The sequence below is a fragment of the Dermacentor silvarum genome, chromosome 11 (assembly GCF_013339745.2).
Source record: "Dermacentor silvarum isolate Dsil-2018 chromosome 11, BIME_Dsil_1.4, whole genome shotgun sequence".
In the NCBI taxonomy this organism is placed as follows: Eukaryota; Metazoa; Arthropoda; class Arachnida; order Ixodida; family Ixodidae; genus Dermacentor; species Dermacentor silvarum.
The window spans coordinates 61,545,013-61,563,874 of record NC_051164.1 but is presented as its reverse complement, the minus strand read 5'-3'; positions in this window follow the sequence as shown (position 1 = coordinate 61,563,874).

The following is an 18,862-nucleotide window of genomic DNA, read 5'->3' as shown; positions in this document are numbered from 1 at the left end:
CTACTCCTGGCTGTTGTCGATGCTGTCGGCACGGCCAGGGCGGCTGTATTTAGAGTGTATACTAGAATACGGTTGAGTGGGACGACCGGCGCGGCAAAACCCTAACTGAGGCGCAAAACAACGAAAAGTATATATGCTGTGGTCGCTGCGAGCAAACTAGATATTAGGGAGGTGCGCGCCGCAGCGGGCGGGTGTTTCTGTCCCCAAGGCCGGTATAGCCTAAAACTATTCTAGTCTGTGTTAAGCCCATATGGGCGAGGCCTCAGCCATTTTGATCGACCGTGAAGTGCTAATGGCAGATTTGGAATAAAAAAGTTGTCGGCAGTTTCGCCTGAAAGGCGAAGCATCGATTGCGATAGCAAACTTGTAGAGAGCTATACGCAGTAATGATATTAGCTTTATCAGCTGTATAAACTTGGACATGCAGCAGCATCGGCAACACGCAGAACTGTTGTCGACGCCATCGGCGTTTTGCCCGCGTTCGCTCAAAATGCGTGCGGCGTTGGTGACTGTTGCCGGAGCCTTGATATAAATAGGCACTTCGTGCCGCAGCTAAACGTCGCCTCCCTCCCCCTCCCCCACGGCCTCTCGCGCGGCGGAAGAAGGCGCGTTTGCTCTACCACGGCTGGGCTCGACTGGCGCGCGCGCTCGCTAAGCGAGCGCGCGCGCCAGTCGAGCCCGGCCGTGGCTCTACATATATGGTGATTGTAAAGGAGAAAGAGACGCCTACTTCTGCAGCCTGGCGAGCACGGCGCAGAACGCGCGTTTGTTCTCCGCCATGCGTTCACTCCCCGTGAAAGACGCGCCCCTCGCGCCCTTTCACTCGGACATACAGCGTTCGGCGCGCGGCGACGATTTCTTCTCCAAATGACGTCATACGGAACCTCACGGCGACGCCGACGGCAAAAATCTGCTTTTGAGTGTCCATATAATTGCTATCGCAATAAAATGTCGCAGTTTCGTCCGAAAGGCGAAGCATCGATTGCGATAGCAAAGTAGTAGACAGCTACACGAAGTAAGGATAGTAGTTTTATCGGCCGTATAAACTTCTAAACATTCGCTTTCTAAGTAAATTAACAAGCATGGTGTCACGCGCACGAGCAAACATGAACACACCTCACTCGATGACCGCGGAAACTCGCTGGTGTGAGGAAGCGTGCTTGCGGCAATGAGCAAATTGAACTTCGTGCTGCCTCTCGCTTCAACGCGAACTAAGCGGCGAAAACAGTGCACACAAAGCTATCAGCACTCGCGATCGCAGATCGCTTTCAAGATGGGGCCCGCGCTGCCGCGCCATACGCAGAAGCCGCCGGTGTAAAACGCCCTCCCCCGGTTGGCATACGCACCACGACATCCGGCATCCCCGCTCGCCTCCCTTGTATGCGCGAGATTGAGCTGCCATCGTCAGCTCACCTTCGCACGCTTTCACTTGCACATATAGCGTACAGCGCACAATGACGATGTTATCGACCCTAGACTTTATGCGGAACATCACGGCGATGACGACGCCAAAAATGCGCCTGGAGGGTCCTTATAATTGCTATCGCAATAAATGCAGATTGAAATAGCTTTATGTTCTACTAGCCCAGGGTTGATTGTGGATCTCTGGGTCTCCGGTGACATATGGTGATTCAGAAATTATATTACTGCGTCAACTGGACCGCATAATTTGAGAACACTTTCCGCTATAATTCATGAGCATCGGCACGGGACTATATAGTTCGATCATAGTGTCACTAGTGTTTTGGGGTTTTCAGGAGAGCGTTGCCATATTCCACAATCTATTATTCCACCAAAATTAAGATGGCCTGCTCCAACTGCTTCAGAATGATATTGTATCTGCTCCTAATTGCTCCAAAATGAAATTTAGTATGCTCCAAGGTGCTCCAAAATGAAAATTTGCTCCAAACTGCTCCAAAACGCAATTTTACTTGCTCCATAAATTCCTCTGAAATGACTTTGGCCAGTCCCACCCCTGAATATGCATTTCCTTGCTTCAGCCAGAGGAATCCAACAGCAAATAAAATGCCTAATAATTATAATAATATAATGACACCGAGGATGATGACGATGTTTATTTCTTAAGTGTTTACTGAAAGTAATTTAAGAGTGAACTGAATAAATACAAGACAGTGATAGAGTGTTTTTGTTAATCGGGAAAAATTCGACCTCAAGCCACCTCCTGAATTGTAATGACAATGTGAACAGAGCACTGAAGGTACAATCGGCGTCAAATGAAAGCCGAACAGCGGAGCGCGTGCCACAAGCATCAGAAACAGGATAGTGCGCGCCGTCCAGTGCGCGCCGCAAACAGGATAGTGCGCGCCGCAGACGGCCCACACATCCGGTTTGGTAGCACAGCGCCACCCCACTGAAGTGCGATTTTTTTTTTTTGCCTGCGTTCCCACTCGGATTTTGAAAGGAAGAAGAAAAAAGAAAACAGAAGCGAAACCGAGCTTCTGAGTGTTGCTGAATTTTCGCTTCTGTTTTCTTTTTTTTTTCTTCCTTTCAAAAATCCGAGCAGGAACACGGGCCAAAAAAACAAAAAAAAAAAAACAAATCGCACTTCAGTGGGGTGGCGCTGTACTACCAAACCGGATGTGTGGGCCTGTCTGCGCTGATGACTGGACGGCGCGCACTATGCTGTTTCTAATGCTTGTGGCACGTGCTCCGCTGTTCGGCTTTCATTTGACGCCGATTGTACACGTTGGACTGGTGGGGCTGGACGCGTGCGGAGGGGGGTTAACTCGGCCTCAGGGGGGGGGGGGGTTACAACACCCGAAAGCCCCCCCCCCCCCCCCCCCCATTCGATGCGCCACTGTGACACGCTATTAACGATCTCACGTCGGCTAATGCACGTCAGGCAAAGATAACAAAGCGTAACTGTTGCGAAATGTTCGGCGCATAATCGATGATCTAGTATCAGATTCCAACTTTCGCTTTTATCACGGCGGCCCATTGCTAGCTACGGGTTTCTTCAACTGGAAGCCTATGAAAATTGAGCCTCTTGCGAATTTTGGCGCAATTGAGCTCGTCGCATACTGTGTTCCTTCGTTTAAAAACCATAAAAAAAGACGCAGTTTCGCCCGAAAAGCGAAGCATCAATTGCGATTGCAAATTAGTAGAGAGCTATACGGAGTAAGGATAGTAGTTTTATCGGCTGCATAAACTTGGACACATTCGCTTGCTAACTGAATTAACAAGCATGGTGTCAGCGCGCACAAGCAAACACTCGACGATCCCACTCGACGACCGCAGACAACCACTATCAAAACGCTGGCGTGAGCAAGCGCAGAAGCAGCAGCGAGCAAATGTTCGTGCGGTCTATGGCTTCAACGGAAACTGAGCGGTAAAAGCACAGCGCATACAAAGGTCAGACCCGTGTGGAGATCGCTTTCAAGATGCGCTGCGCGCGTCCGCGACAGCCCGTAGCCGCGCAAAGTACAAGTACGCAGTTGGTGGCAGAGTAGAAGCCACACCCCCTCCCTCCCACGCTACCTTTCCGCCTTTCGCGTGGGAGATTGAGTTGCCAGTTCCCCTTGCGCCCGGTCGCAAGATACGAATTTGGTGCCGCAGCTAAACGTCGCCTCCCCTCCCTCCGTCCCATCCCCCCACGGCCCTTCGCAGGACGGAAGACGTCGCGTCTGCTCTCCGCCGTGCCACCGTAGCCGTGCGTTCGCTCTCCGTGAAAGCGCGCGTCCTTCGCGCGCTATACGGAACCTCACGGCGATGCCAACGGCAGAAATCCGCTTGGAGTGTCCATATAATTGATATCGCATAATAAGGACCGCACATGCACCCGCGAAACCAAATGGCTGCTGAGGTAGACTCGGTGGCGGAGTGCCTACCGTGCGAAAGTCACTTCCGACGTCAGCGCCACGCATTTTCGTGACGCAGTGCCGTGGTGTGAACTCTGGCGCTAGTGTCGACGGGAGCTTAAAGCCCCTGGAACGGGAGCTGCAATCGGCTTCGTGACTTTGTAAACTTGTTTTCAACATATATATATAGTACTGTGTAATAATAAATAAACGTCATTAGAACTGTCCGATGGCAGGATTCGGACACAGGACTTCTTAGTACAGAAGCCCGATAGTGAAACCATTATGCCACGGACGCATGCATCGATAAGCGGCATAGAACGCCCTCATGAATATTTCGCGGGCAAGTCGGCGCGTTGAGAGGCTTGGCGCGTTTCCATATGGCCACCTCGACAGGCTGAAACGCTGGAATCAGTAACAATTGTGTGTGTTCGCAGAGTGTTCTGTACTTATAAAAGGATATACTACATTGCTCTGAAATTTAGGACAATGAAGGCAGATAAAGAGCGTACAATAGACAAAGCCACAGGAGCGTCGGAATCCACAAGCACGACTATCAGACAAATTCATGTAGTACTTCCCATCATTCGCATGGTGGCCGAACGATCGAAGCCCCATGGTTCCCTCTAGTAATTATTGTATGAAACTATGCCAAACGCGACTTCTGTGGCCTGTGAGAGTTGTGACGAACCGACCTGTGACGTAGTAGATCACATTCGGTCACGTAGGAAGGCCCTATAGTAACAAACCGAATATCACAAGGACTGCCATACCAAAGTCTTCACAGCGCGTACGAGCTTCCTTTTTTTTATACTTTCTTTGTTCGTGATAACACTCGCTTTCGACTCCAAGGTCGTCCCTCTTCAGAGTCTGAATAATAATTCCCACTGATTGGCCTTTTGCGGCAGTTTCTTTGCGGAAAGCTCCCGTCACATATGTTCCATCCAACGACGACATTTTTTTTTTTTGTTGCCAACTTTAATGACAAATTCGGGTGTTAGATTCAGTCCTCCGAGCCGGATATTACAAGGCGCTCCACATTCGAGTCAGGAAAATAACGCGCCTTCAGAATGGTAGGTCACCTTAAAGGGTCGCTCACCAGGCTACATAGCAAATTTTGGTTATACGCTGGTAGTTGTTACGTGCCCTCTAGGGAGCGTTCTACCGCAATAATTTTTCAAATTGGTTCATTAATAGCCGAGATAGAAATATTTCAGTGCCGCGAACCCATGATTTCAGGAGGCAGGCGTCATCGCCATCATGGACACTCTCTCCATTTGCCCCGTCCATCCTCCGCACGCGAAATTCCTCCCCTGCGTTCTCCCATACCGGAGCTCAAGGGTCGCGTGACGCATACGTCACGGGCCCCGCCTTTTTTTTTCTTTTGTCTTTCGCTTTTGTGCTGCGCGGTGCACTTCCGCTTGGACGGTCGCGCGCGCGAGCTGTTGCGTTTGCCTCATTTCGTGCAGCGCACGATTTTGCGAGCTTTGCACGAGAACGACTGTCAGTGCTACACGAACACTAAGGCAAACGCAAGCGGATCACAGAGCATGATCGCGCGCTGGAACACGGTAGAAAATGACAGTTTCGCTCTGAGCGCGCGTTACTGCATGACGACGGGAACAAGCAGACGAAGGGGAAGTACATCTCTTGCTAGGTTCGAAGTGAAACAAATATACGCAGACTTGTAGGTTTTATTATTTCTCTAAAGTTTAATTCGTCTACTGAAACAATAGATCAAACAAATAACCGGTTGTTGCCTCGAATAATTCTTGAAATCACGTGTCACTGAGTATGACGTCATAGCACATACATGTACGTCGGCGCACTTGCGCATATTGACCCTTTTCGCGGAGCAGTTTGTTTAGAGAAACGAGATGGCGCTTTCGGCGGCGGGGCGTACGTCGCCTCAGCGACCGCGCACGAATACGAAACCATTACCGCTTCTACCTTGATTAGGGCGATCAGCTGTCGGAAATGCACTAAGTTATCGCTAACGCACTGTGCTCCGATCATGCTGGATTGAATCATGTGAACTGAAGACGTGTGCAGTAGTTGGCTGCAAAAATAGTGACTGGCACATCAAGGAGTATAATGAATATGTGTGGCCAAGTTCGCGGACCGCTGCTGCAACTGTCCGTACGTGTTTCCGGCAATTCGAGATGTACGGCTTTCCTCGAGGATACAGAAATTTGCTCATCCGACAGCGTTGTATTGCTAACCTTCAAAGAAATGGCTTCAACCCCGGTACGTCGGCAAAAGTGAGTACCAGTCGTTAAACAGATACCCTCTACTCTTTCATCTACCACTCATCTAGCACTTTGGCTATATATAGCCAAATGGGCTACGGAAAACAAATTTTGGCGTCTACTTGGACGAGTTGGCTATGTGGCTATATTTGGGCTACTGAAAATCTGCAACTTGGCTTTGTTTGGGCTATAAGTGGCGCCCTAATCAACGCTCCAGAGTGGATCTGATCGAGTAGAAACAATCTCGAAGGCTATGTTTTAGCTGGCTCAGCCGGCAGCGTGCCTGTGCGTGTGTGCGTGCGCGAAATGCCCTCCACGCCCCTCCCCCTCCATTCTCTGCGCCGTTGTCTGAGCTGGTGGCTTTGGTCTGTGATGTACTTAAACTTACATCGCGCTTCACTGTGAGACACCCGATCCCAGGGCATCGGGATGATCCCGGGAGTAGAGGGTTTTTCACAGTACACCGTACTAACATCGCTATGCTCAGATAGCAATAAAATAGGGTCGGGCGATCGTGGTGCCGGCCGACATGAAAGAATGACGTGTAGATGAAACGCTGCGGTGTGTTCATGGCCATGGCTTTTTGGTGAACTATCGCGCCGGGCACAGCTTTCGACCTGCTGCACGTTTCTCACGCTAAGCTTTACTGCAATTTTCCTTTTTCTGCGAGATGAGTTTTTATTAGTGCTTACTAGAGCACTGCATGGGCCGATTTTTTCAGCCCGGGCCCGGCCCGGGCCCGTTTTTACGTTGAGCTGCCCGCCCGAGCCCGATCAAAACTTTTATGGCGAGACCCGGGCCCGGTCCGGGCCCGGAAATAATCTACGTTACCCGCCCGGCCCGGCCCGCCACCCCTCTACCTTAGGCCCGAGCCCGGCCCGAGCCCGGCTCGAAATCGGCCCGAACCCCGCCCGAGACCGAAAGATATATGTTTTTCAGAGCTGAGACGCCCGAGAATAACTCGCTGCATGTTACATGGACACCTCGAGAAAGCCCGAGACCAGCCCGGGCCCGCGTCAAAAAACCCGAGCCCGGCCCGGGCCCGGGTCAAAAAGCACACGTCGTGCCCGAGTCCGGTCCGAGCCCGAGAAAAAACTGCTCTACACGGCCCGGCCCGGGCTTTCGGGTAAGCCCGTGCAGTGCTCTAGTGCTTACATTAGAGGTTCATTTCCATAGGTTAGACTTAAGATCGAATCCTCCTCGGAGAGGAGAATCTAACCACGGGAAAGTGGGTCAAGTATGCGAGAAAGTATAAAAAAGAATGGGAGAAAGACCCCGAGCCCAAAGTGGGTCCTGGTGCGTTTACTTACATATAGTTTACTCTTAACGTGACAAATGCAAGTACTTATTGTGCTAATATTGAAGCATGTTTGCCACGATGCCATCAGTGCGCCACGTCACATGAACATCACCCGGTGTGTTAGCTCAACAGGTGAGGTATGTATATCAACATGATTTGCTTTTCAACAGTAACCGGTTTTCACAGTTTTACCACTGCGGTCGCTTACCTTTGCCCTTTGTGAGCCGTCGCGGCTTTTGCCATTTCGAGAGGGTTACGTTAGGGACGTGCTCGTCGCTGCAAACGACTGCGCGCTTCTTACACTGGAGTGCCGGCCCGTTTGCGCAGCAACCGTTTAAAGCTTCGCTTACACAGATTGAGACAGCGAGTGGCATCTGTTGTCTTTCACTTCTTTTTAAGGCATGTTCTTGACGTGCTAGAGAGCTAAAATGGCGGCCAGGTTGATGTAAATGGAAGCTATATAGCGTGTGTCCCCGGTAACCCTGGCCAAGCTAATTAACACGAAAACAAGATAGGACGATGAGAAAAATAACGCGATATATCATAGCGCGAAACGCTGGTTGTGGCTCATAAAAAAGAAGCCGTGGGCGCGTCACCGTCGCAGACCGCTGGACAGTTGAAGTTTTTCTGTGCCGTAGGCAGGGATGTCACGTGAGTGCTCAATGATGCTGAACATTATTTTGCGCCCACGTAAGATAAAAAGCGGAGTTCGTAGGGATTATTACTGTATATAACTAAATATAGTAACTTAGTACTATCCGTCATAAAAAAAATACACTATGATTTCGCCCTCTGCAGCGATTCGCTGGATTCGCTTCCGGGGCCAACCAAAAAAAGAGTATTCTGTGTGCAAGCGTGATGTCTATTGTCACGGCGACAAGGACATTTGGTTACAACGGGTTGTGCAAAAAAGGATTGCCGTAGTTGATTATGAAAATTTATATACAAATTAAACTGCAAATAAAAAATGGCTATATTTGGCTACGAAATATTTTGCTCTCTTTTTGTGTTTGGCTACATTTGGGCCACACTTTCTCTAACTTTGGGCTGCGCCGCCTCGTCCGACCTGGCAACACTGTCACGTTGGCGAAAACGAACCTCGAGCGCAACGGCGCAGCTACAGTGTACTAGAAGAGTTGTAGTGCGCTCACAACGCGGCAGAGCTTGACGCACTTCGTGTCGCCGCCGACAGGTGGCGCGGTTCGCAGCGTCACCTGAAACTTTCCTACGCGTCGCGGTAGAATAGCTATCGGGTGTTGCTGTTTTCACCGTGTAAAAGTAAAATGCGCGACGTGCAGCGCACGGAAGTTCTTTTGGAGCACCTTCGCAGTTTGCAGTGAAATAAATTACTATAGTTGCGGCTGATCTACAGAGGGTTGGCGTTGTTTTGAGCCGGAGGCACGGATGAACTAGCCTTGCTATTCATGCTGTTCTGTTACGGCCGCTGCATTCACGGTAGCAAGGGGCACCTGAGTTTTTTCTGCAGCTGATCGATAAAATGGTCAGTGTGGTTTCGCCACAACGACCGCACATCGGCGTTTCCAGCACCACTGCGCCTAATTTAACCACCACTTCGTTTTTTTTTTTTTTTTTCGCAGGTAAGGCGTGCAGCGCCTTAGACATTTTCACGTTGCCCCATATATTCACGAAATATTTAGGTATCACTGCTGCACAATTTAAGCTGGTTTGCGGGTTATTTATGTATTACATCTTTCGTAACGTTAATGCGACATATGAAATTGAAAGGATGAAAATACCGGTACACCCGTGAGCAAAAGTATACGGACCACAAGGTCGCTGAAACAACACAATTTCTTCGTAATTAACATGCATAAATTGAAATTGACGAGTACACTGGAAAGCTCGCAATGCCAAGATTGGACTGCAGTCCTAAATTTCAAGTTGCATTCCCAGGTAGTTGAAACAAACGGCTTTATCGCCATATCCTTGGTCCGTATACTTTTGCTCACGGGTGTACATTTCTGCAATACCAATGTTTATTACACCGAATAAAGAATGATCCCGGAAGCGCCGGGAGCAGCCGGTGAAAACTCCGAATACTACTGTCTTGTGCGCTTCGGCTTTTCTCGCGACCATTTCACACCTTTTCCGTTTGTTCCTGGGCTTAGGTGCCGTCTTCATCAGGTACTGTGGTAAATTCGGAAGAATCGTGGGAACAGCGTTTTCTGATAGCAGTGGCAATTATCACAAGGAATGCACACCTCTTTGCATTCTATAAGGTGCACAAGTCCCTAATTATGAATCGTGGTTCGAAGTATAACTCGCAGACCGCGCAAGATTCCTCCAGTGTCTTATCTGCACGGTTGAGGTTCTTCTCCCATTCCTTAATTACGCCATTATTCATCACGTGGAACGCTGAGCAAAGACGCCTTTGGTGCATCTTTCACGCGACTGTAGCCAGTTCTGCACTCGGGTGCAAAACAGTAATTTCGACGGCGGCTAGCCATTCACACTCACTCAGAGTGCACATTGAGTAATGTGTCAAGCACAGAGGAAAACGCCGGCGGGACTTGCAGTCGAGGGCCGACAACGTCGATATTAAGTGGTTCGTTTTCAGTAAATAAAGGTTGGCGCTATCTTCTGCAGCCCTTGAGAGAGAACGGTCAACGTCGCGATCCAACAGAACGCACTCCATACCAAGCGAGGGAAGTTTTCAGGAGAAACTGGCGGCAGCGCCTCTGGCGGTCGCCGGAGCAGTCGACGCTGAGTGCGCTGCGGCGCCGCGGCGCAGGGATACGGCAGTGAGCACACTGCCCCTATTCTAGTACACTGTAGGCGCAGCCAACGTAACCGGCGGCTTCCGACGCGCCCGGCGATCCTGACCCATTCGCGCCTTGGTCGCGCCGACTGGGCCAACCAACAATGCATTTCGCGCGAAGAAATAAAGGCGCCCACGCCGCTTCGCCGATGGTCGCAGACAGCCCATAGAGAAAGAAATTCAACTCCTTTCTCTATGGACAGCCGTTCAAAGCGGAGCGCGGGCTTAGGATCATTCTGCGCATGCTCCGAAGATAACAGCCGACGGCACGGATGGCGTTTCGGCTGGCGCAGCGCAACCGGCGTAGCGTGGCTGGCCGCGAACGACGCTGGCCCGCGCGCCGATAACGTCGGACTATAATGTACTACACCGATAGCGCACGAATGGTCGAAGCCGAATGTTTCGTGACGGTCCACAAGAGTGAGCGAGTTACTAGCGATAATAAGTCTTTGCTACAAAGTATTGCAATGTACGTACAGAACAGCTACGTTTCAAGCCTTGTGCGCAGCAAGAACAAATTTAACGGAATTGAGCACACGCGCGGGCGATTAGGCAGAAAGTAATCAAATAGTGACCGCACCTAGGAACTTTACTGTATCAGAAACGTGACAAGCTGCTGCTTCAAAATATTAGCCAAATAAAGAACGAAGAGCAAAACACGATAATCCTGATTCAATTCACGAGCGGAAAGTATGGATAGCTTGGAATACATATTTAGCCCCGCTTTTACAGCAAGCACCATATACGCTGCTCGCGCCGTTTGAACGTAGCTTCTCTATTGCAAAAACCAGCGGCTTCCAGTGCCTTACAGTGTGAAACCAGCGCGTTTTCTGACACTGGATGGCACTGGGGACGCTGGCGCACGCTGAGATCGCTGGATAACTCCGCTGGTTTTTTGTCCACGCGAATTGCAGCGCCATCCATGAGATGGATGCGAAACCAAAATCGCTTTTCCTTCTTTTTTCTTGTCAACCCTCTCTCAACTTTGTCGTTTCTCTCTTGCCTTCAACTATCGGCGGCGCGGCCCGCGCTCGTCGTCGGCCGTGCTGATAACGGTCAAAACGGCAGCATTCCCCCCCCCCCCCCCCCCCCCCCCCCCCTTGGCATTATGCGGTCAGTTTTGCGGTTTTCGCCTTCCGCGCTAGCAGTGTGGGCCGTGTGGTACCCTGCCGTTGCACGTTTGTCGGCTTTTCCCCGCAATGTCTCGCAGCTGTCGCTGTTCGTGTGTGTTTCAATGGTGTGCAAACACATCAAGACGAAGGGAGCCATGCGACGTGAAGTTCTACCGCATCCCTAAAGACAACAGGTGAGCACTGTGCAGTTTACTTCCAGTTTTTATTTGTAATAGTAATTGTGCGCAGTCGTACTACATGGCTGTCCGGTGGTGAGGCAGCAGCTAGCTGATTTGAAAACACCGCAACGATGCAGTAAATCGTTATGTCAATAAGCAGCGAACATAAAGATCCTTATAAATATAGTACCACCTGTGCGTATCGCAAGGAACACGAGTGTAGGTGTGCGCTTTGCACTTATTTCTAGCTAATTGGTCGCCATCGTTTAAAAAAGCGTTTCTGAGTATTAAGGTTGTCATATCACAACTAGTACTCTGCGGCGACGCGAAACGAGCTCAGTTTTGTATGTTCCAACTGCGATGTTATAATTTAAGATCTTCACTGTTCTTCAGGATGGAAGCGTTTTTAACCTGTGCTGGAAGGATGGACCTAATGGGTTTGCCCAGAGACAAGGTCAACAACCGCAGAATATGCTCGGCGCACTTCACGGAGGTGGATTTTATGGACCGAGCGAGAAGCAGGCCGTGAGAAGCTATTCTGCGCATTGGCCATTAGAGCAATTACAATAAATGTTTTTAACATGTGCGTACATGAAACATCATCCGCATTTTGTTCCATTATATAGTGTGTTGCACTGTCTGCTCCGATTCTGATTTTCGCAAACGAACACAATAAGTGTCCAAAGAACTGTTGTGTTGTAAGTGGAATTATTTTTTTAGTACAATTTAGGCATATGCTTGCTTGATTGTAATAATGAACGCGACTACGTGCATGAAAACGCAAAAAGAATCCACTGCGCACAAGCACGCAGCACGAATGCACGAATGGCACGGCCGGACAGGAGAGGAGCGCGGAGCGCGCGCTTCGGTCTGGCGGTGCGTCTGATAACGCCCGCCGCGAAAAAAAGAAAAAGAGAGCGCGCGGGGCAGTCACAAAGCGGTCATGCATGCTTGCAGAGATGTGCAGAGACGGTGACGATTGCGGTTGGTTTCGTTGGCAGTGTTGCCAGGTTTGGCTATATACAGCCAAATTGGGCTACAGGACAAAAGTTTCGGCGTCGACTTGGACGAGTTGGCTATGTGGCTATATTTGGGCTACTGAAAATCTGCGACTTGGCTTTGTTTGGGCTATAAGTGGCGCCCTAATCCACGCTCCAGAGAGAGAGAGAAAGACGTTTATTAAATTAAAAAAAGTACATATATTAAAAGGCAACCCCAGTGGTTTTTGCGGTGAGGTGCCTAGATTAGGTTAATTGTTTCGCTCCTTATAAGGTAGATAATCCACGCTCCAGAGGTTGGTCTGATCGTATAGAGAAGCAAATTTCGAAGGCTATGTTTTAGCTGGCTGAGCCGGCCGCGTGGCTGTGCGTGTGTGCGTGCGCGAAATGACCCCCACTCTCCTTCCCTTCCCTCTCTGCGCCGGTGTCTGAGCAAGTGGCTTTGATCTTTGATGCAATTAAACTTACACCCCGCTTGACCGTTATGTACCCGATCCCTGGGCATCGGGATGAACCTGGGAGTAGCGGGTTTTTCACAGTATACACTGTACTGACATGGCTATGCTCAGGAAGGGAGAGCAATAACATAGGGTCGGGGCCGTCGGGCGATCGTGGCACCGACAGGAAAGAAGGGAAGCACGGGTGGATGACACGCTCCAGTGTGTTCTTGGCCATGTCTTCAGGGTGAAGTATCACGCCGGGTACAGCTTTCGACCTACTCCACGTTTCTCGCGCGAAGCTTTACTGCCATTTTCCTTCTCCTGCTAGACGAATTTTTGTTCGTGCTTACATTCGAGATTCATTTCGATAGGTTGGACATAAGATAGGATCATCCTCAGAGAGGAGAATCCAAGCATGGGGAAGTGGGCCAAGTATGCGAGAACGTATAAAAAAGAATGGAAGCAAGACCCCGAGCCAAATGTGGGTTCTGGTGCTTTTACTTCTAGCTGGTTTGCCCCTAACGTCGCGGATGCAGATACTCGTTCTGCTAATATCGAAACATGTTTGCCACGATGACATCAGTGCACCACGTCACATGGACTTCACCCACCGTGCTAGCGTAGCTTGTGAGGTGTCGCGCTGCTGGCTCGAGGACGCGGGATTGATTCCCGGCCAGGGCGGCCGCATTTCGATCGAGGCGAAATGCAGGAACACTCATGTGCTTAGATTTAGGTGTACGTTAAAGAACCCGAGGTGGCCAAAATTATTCCGGAGTCCTCCACTACGTCATGCCTCCCAATCATATCGTGGTTTTGGCCCGTAAAACCCTAACAATTATTAGAGTTTTAGAATAGGGGCCTCAAACGTTTTGGGGTCCCAAAGAAATTGCGTCGAAGCCACTGCGCTTGCGCAAGACGCAAACTATGCTTGGGTTTTGCGTCGGGCACGCTATTTCATCGATTTAGCTGGGGCCCCAAAAGCTGCCCCAAACGCTTTCGTCAACAAACATGGCGGCATCCATCGAAGCGACGGTTCTAACCTAGCACCAAACTGGGTTCGATTCGTGGTAACGCGTGAAGTTCGTAAGCTAGGAGAAGTGACTGCAGTTATCGCTTTCTCTCAACTAACATGTGTAATGAAGAGTGATTCATTAGACGGCCGCTGATTCCAAATTCAATTGTCGATTTCATGACTCGTAGGCCTAACACGGGTCAACTTGGCCGGGTGAAGGTACCTAAAGTTGTTTACTCAAAACTAAGCACAACAAGTTGCTTGCTGCTAATAGAATAAGTTCTAAATCGTAATTAAACGCGAAAACACGAAAATCTAAATTACTCTTCTTATCATAAAATGGTATATTTTATTTTAATATTTATAACAGCTTTTCTTTGACGCTGCAAGCGCAGCACGCTATCCGCAAACGCAAGACGCCTATTCTAAAACTCTTCACTCCTGCATGCCCCAACGCAAACACTCGCAAAGCTCTTTGGGGCTAGCACGGCATGTCCTTGCCGTGCTAGATACCTAAGATGGCGGCCAGGTTTATGTAAATGCGCAGTATATAGAGCATGTACCATCTAACTCGGGCCAAGCTAATTGAAAAAAAAAATAACAAAAAAAACGAGAGAACAAGATAGGACGATGAGACAAATATACGAAATATCATAGCGCGAAATACTTGTTTTAGCTCATAAAAAAAGAAGCCATGAGCACGTCGCATATCGTTGGACAGCTGAACTTCTACGCCGTAGGCAGAGATCACGTGAAAGGTCGAGGATGCTAAACTATATTTTGCGTTCACAACAGATAAAAAGCAGAGTCCGTAGTTAATGATACTGTAAATAACTAAAAATAATAACTTAGTACTATCTGTCATAAAATAAAAGCACTGATTTCGCCCTCTGCAGCTATTCGCTGCTTCCGGACCCAACCAAAAAGTGTTCTGTGCAAGCGTGATGTCGCTGTTGTTGATGTCCAGGGCCGACCGTCATGGCGGCGCGGACATTTTGTTACGACGGGTTGGGCAAAAAATCATTGCCGTCGTCGAATGTTAAAATGTATACACAAATGAAACTGCAAATAAGAATGGCTATATTTGGCTATGATTTTTTCCCACTTTTTTGTGTTTGGCTACATTTGGGCTACAACTTCTCTAACTTTTGGCTACGCCGCCTCGTCGGACCTGGCAACACTGCTGCGCTCCGCGGACAGCTAAAGAAAAAAAAAAGCATTGCGTGAGGCATGAGGGGAGGGTGAAGCGAGGCATGGGAGAGGGATAGAAAAGTCACGAGGGAAAGGAGAAACGAGCGGAATAACGTTACCATAAAAAAGTAAAAAAAAAGTGCTATAGCGAAAGGGGGAGGGTAAAATAAGATCGTGCCGTTTTTCTTTTTTTTTTTTTCGCCACCGTAGTACCGTCATCCATCCGCTAGGGCCTAACCGAAGTGCGCCTTGGCTAGGGAGCCTCCATGTACCGCGTTGGAGACTCCCTAGCCTTGGCGCTAGCGTCGACTGAGCGTCTGCTAGGATTCCCCCCTCTGGCTGGGTCGCACTGGTCGAGACGCTGGTTTCACTGCTATGACGCTGGGGCGCACTGGTGTGCGCTGTTAACGCGCTGGTTGTCGCTGCAGTTCGCTGGCTCGTACTGGAGACGGCGCTGGTTTCGTTTGTGCCGCACTGCCGGAGTATAGGCGCTGTTCAATATTAAATGTTTGATACAATTTTTTGGGCATGTCCTGTCCAAAAGACAGACTCCTGTCCTAAGTAGCGCTATAATTTGGGGTCATAAATGCCTGTTTCGTGCAAGCGGTGTTGCAGCTTGGAATAAAGGGGGATGAGCTGCACATCCATATGCGACACTGAAGATCACTTTCGCTTTTTGCATTTCCCTTTTGACTGTGCGGATAGCTGTATTCGTGAACAAAATTACGCAAACGCGGATAACGCCTCGTTTTCTAGTAGTTTGTACGCAACCAATGACTGCGAGTCGTCGCAGTGTTGTGCAGTCGACACGAAACCCAGCAGCCGTTAAGACGCGTTTGAACGGACCTCAGGAAGCCTGCCGCTGACATATATTATCGCACCGACAACAAAGCTGAGGCGATTCGTGCGTTTCCACTTTCCCTAGTGTACTAAAAGATAATAGATAAAGGGTTCTGAAGCTAAAATAGAAACATTTTCGCATTCATCAGGTACCCGCGCCGAGATCGTTAGACCTACCGTACCCGCTGAGTCCGTCTGGGCTCAGGAACCGACAAGTCTTACGAGAATAAATCACTCTGTAGTTCAGCTTTCCTGTCGGTGTTTTTAAACAGACCATTCTTTCGTGTCTACAGCGTGACCACAACAAGCGATGAGCGCCGACATGATGCGTTATAAACATACCTATATGTGCTGTCGCCGAAGGCTGCCAGCCGCATTAACAGACCGCTTCTCTGACGGAGATATGTGACTACAGATACGTGTCGATTGAAATGCATTGTCGAGCTATGCAAATGTTGCATTACCCTTGTGCGAAGAACGAGAAACGGCTGTCAAAATCGGCAGTATAACAGCCCGTACAGCGTCCCGGGTCGGCGGTTCATTTGAGGCTTTTTTAGGAGTTAATATACCAATCGCAAAAGCAAATCAGTGTTGTAGCACTTCCAGGCATACTATGCAATACGGACAACAATTTTTTCGTTCGGATAGAGGCGTAAGTGTTAGTTGCGGGGTGATAGCGCATCTACCAAATCTGTGCGAGACGTCTGTGCAAAATTACAACTGTGTCTGTGTGTTAACATGGCAAATTATGAATCGGTAATCTGGAATTGGCGTGGCGTAGTGGCAAGATACTGGGCTTGGGATCTGTTGGTCGGAGGATCGAGTCCTAGGGCGCTTCTTTTTGTTTTCACTCCAAAGCAGATTTCTGCCGTCGGCGTCGCCGTCGTCGTCGCCGTCAGGTTCCGTATGACGTCAGTGGAGATGAAATCGTCGCCGCGCGCCGAACGCTGTATGTGCGAGTGAAAGGGCGCGAGGGACGCGCGCTTTCACGGGGAGTGAACGCACGGCGAAGAAAAAACGCGCGTTCTGCGCCGTGCTCGCTTAAGGGCTGCAAAAGTAGGCGTCTCTTTCCTCATTTACAATCACCATATATGTAGAACAAACGCGCCTTCTTCCGACGCGCGAAAGGCCGTGGCGGGGAGGGGGGCGGGAGGGAAGGGAGGCGACGTTTAGCTGCGGCATCAAGTGCCTATTTATATCAGAGGCTCCGGCAACAGTCACCAACGCAGTACGCATTTTGTGCAAACGCGGGCGAAACGCCGACGGCGTCGACAACAGTTCTGCGTGTTGCCGGTGCTGCTGCATGTCCAAGGTTATACACCTGATAAAGCTACTATCATTACTCCGTATAGCTCTCTACAAATTTGCTATCGCAACTGATGTTTCGCCTTTCAGGTGAAACTGCGACAACTTTTTTGTAGCGTTAGCTACACTGGCCTAGCCAAGCCCGTTTCGCGCGGCACATCAAGAGCCGTGCTGCGCATGCGCAAGGATCAGTGATGTCACACGGCTTGCGCACCGGAGCCACCGGAGCCGGCACCTCTCGCGCACTCCGCCGCCGCCGCGCGCGACTCACCGCCGCCGGTCTGCGCATTCCAGAGGAGTGACGTCGTAGCCGTGGTAGACGCACTGGCGCCGGCGCGCGCTCGCTGTGCAGTCGCCGTCTGACACTGCGCTGGAGCCGCTGCGCTTCTGACTGGCGTTTGTGTGTGTCATTGGAGTAGCAGTAAGCATGACAATCAAGCTAATCCTTGACAATCTAGACAACCAGGAAAGCTAAGAATAATCAGCTGAACCTTTGCTAACGCTACGTATATCCTGGCATAGCCGAGCTAAGCCACTGCAACATTTTTTTTAACATTACAACACTCTCTGTTCCTTTCTGTATTTGAGGTAGGTAGGTAGTAAACTTTATTGAGGTCCTGAAGTAGTCACCCCCCGTTTTCGCCACACCAAAGCCTCTCGGCGCGTGCGCGCACCACAGCTCCCTTATATATCTCTACGTCTGTAGCTTCCAACTTTAGTTTAACGTCTTTAATTTCTTTACTACGCATGCCCGGTGGCACGCATTCTTGACAGAGTAAAAATCTATCAGCGCATATATCAGGTAGCCAGGCACCCCGTATTTCTCGCTCTAGAGCTGCACCAGTATACCCGCGCCCAGCGCCTCCCAGTATGCCGCGCCTTGCCAGCGTCCCAGCATCCAGCGCGCGACACTGGGTCCATAATCAGGCATGACACTGGACACTGGATACTGGGTTTTCCAATAGGGTACGTTAGACAGCTCCGAAAGCGCTTTTCCAACAGGGTACGTTAGACAGCTCCGGAAGCGTTCTTGCATGTTCTCTGAAGCTTGGCCAAACCTTCGTGTCGTCCACCCAGTCACCGTCTACGATATCTCCCGAAACAGAGGTTTGCTAAGCCGCGCACCGGCGTCATACACATTCATTGTACACACGGAGGCAACAAAGGCAGTTGAGGCAAGCAATGGACGCGTCACCATGTGATCAAACATTGTAGCGCCCACGGGATCGTCGCGAAAAAGTCAACTCTCCGGCTGGGAGCGCGGCGTCCGCGAGAAGGGCAAACGGCGTTTGATTTGAAATTTCAGCTCTCTCCGCTGCTTTTAGCGATGTAATACTTAAGGCTGATTCACACTAGGCCGACACGGCACGGATGTTGGTCTGCCGACTGTTGGCGGCAGCGTTTTCCTTCCTTTAAACCGTTGGCCACAGCGTTTCCCGTCCTGTAAACTGCTCGCGTCATCAGTTGGCAGACCAAAATCGTTCTCGTGTCGGCGTAGTGTGAATCAGCGCCTTTAGCAGACACGATCGTTAGCACGCATTGTATGCACTGCGCTTGTCAGCTCAAAATGGCCAGGCCTAGTGAGGGTCCCTGCGTGGTTAACAACATACAGGCATAATAGGGATGCTCTAAGAATGGT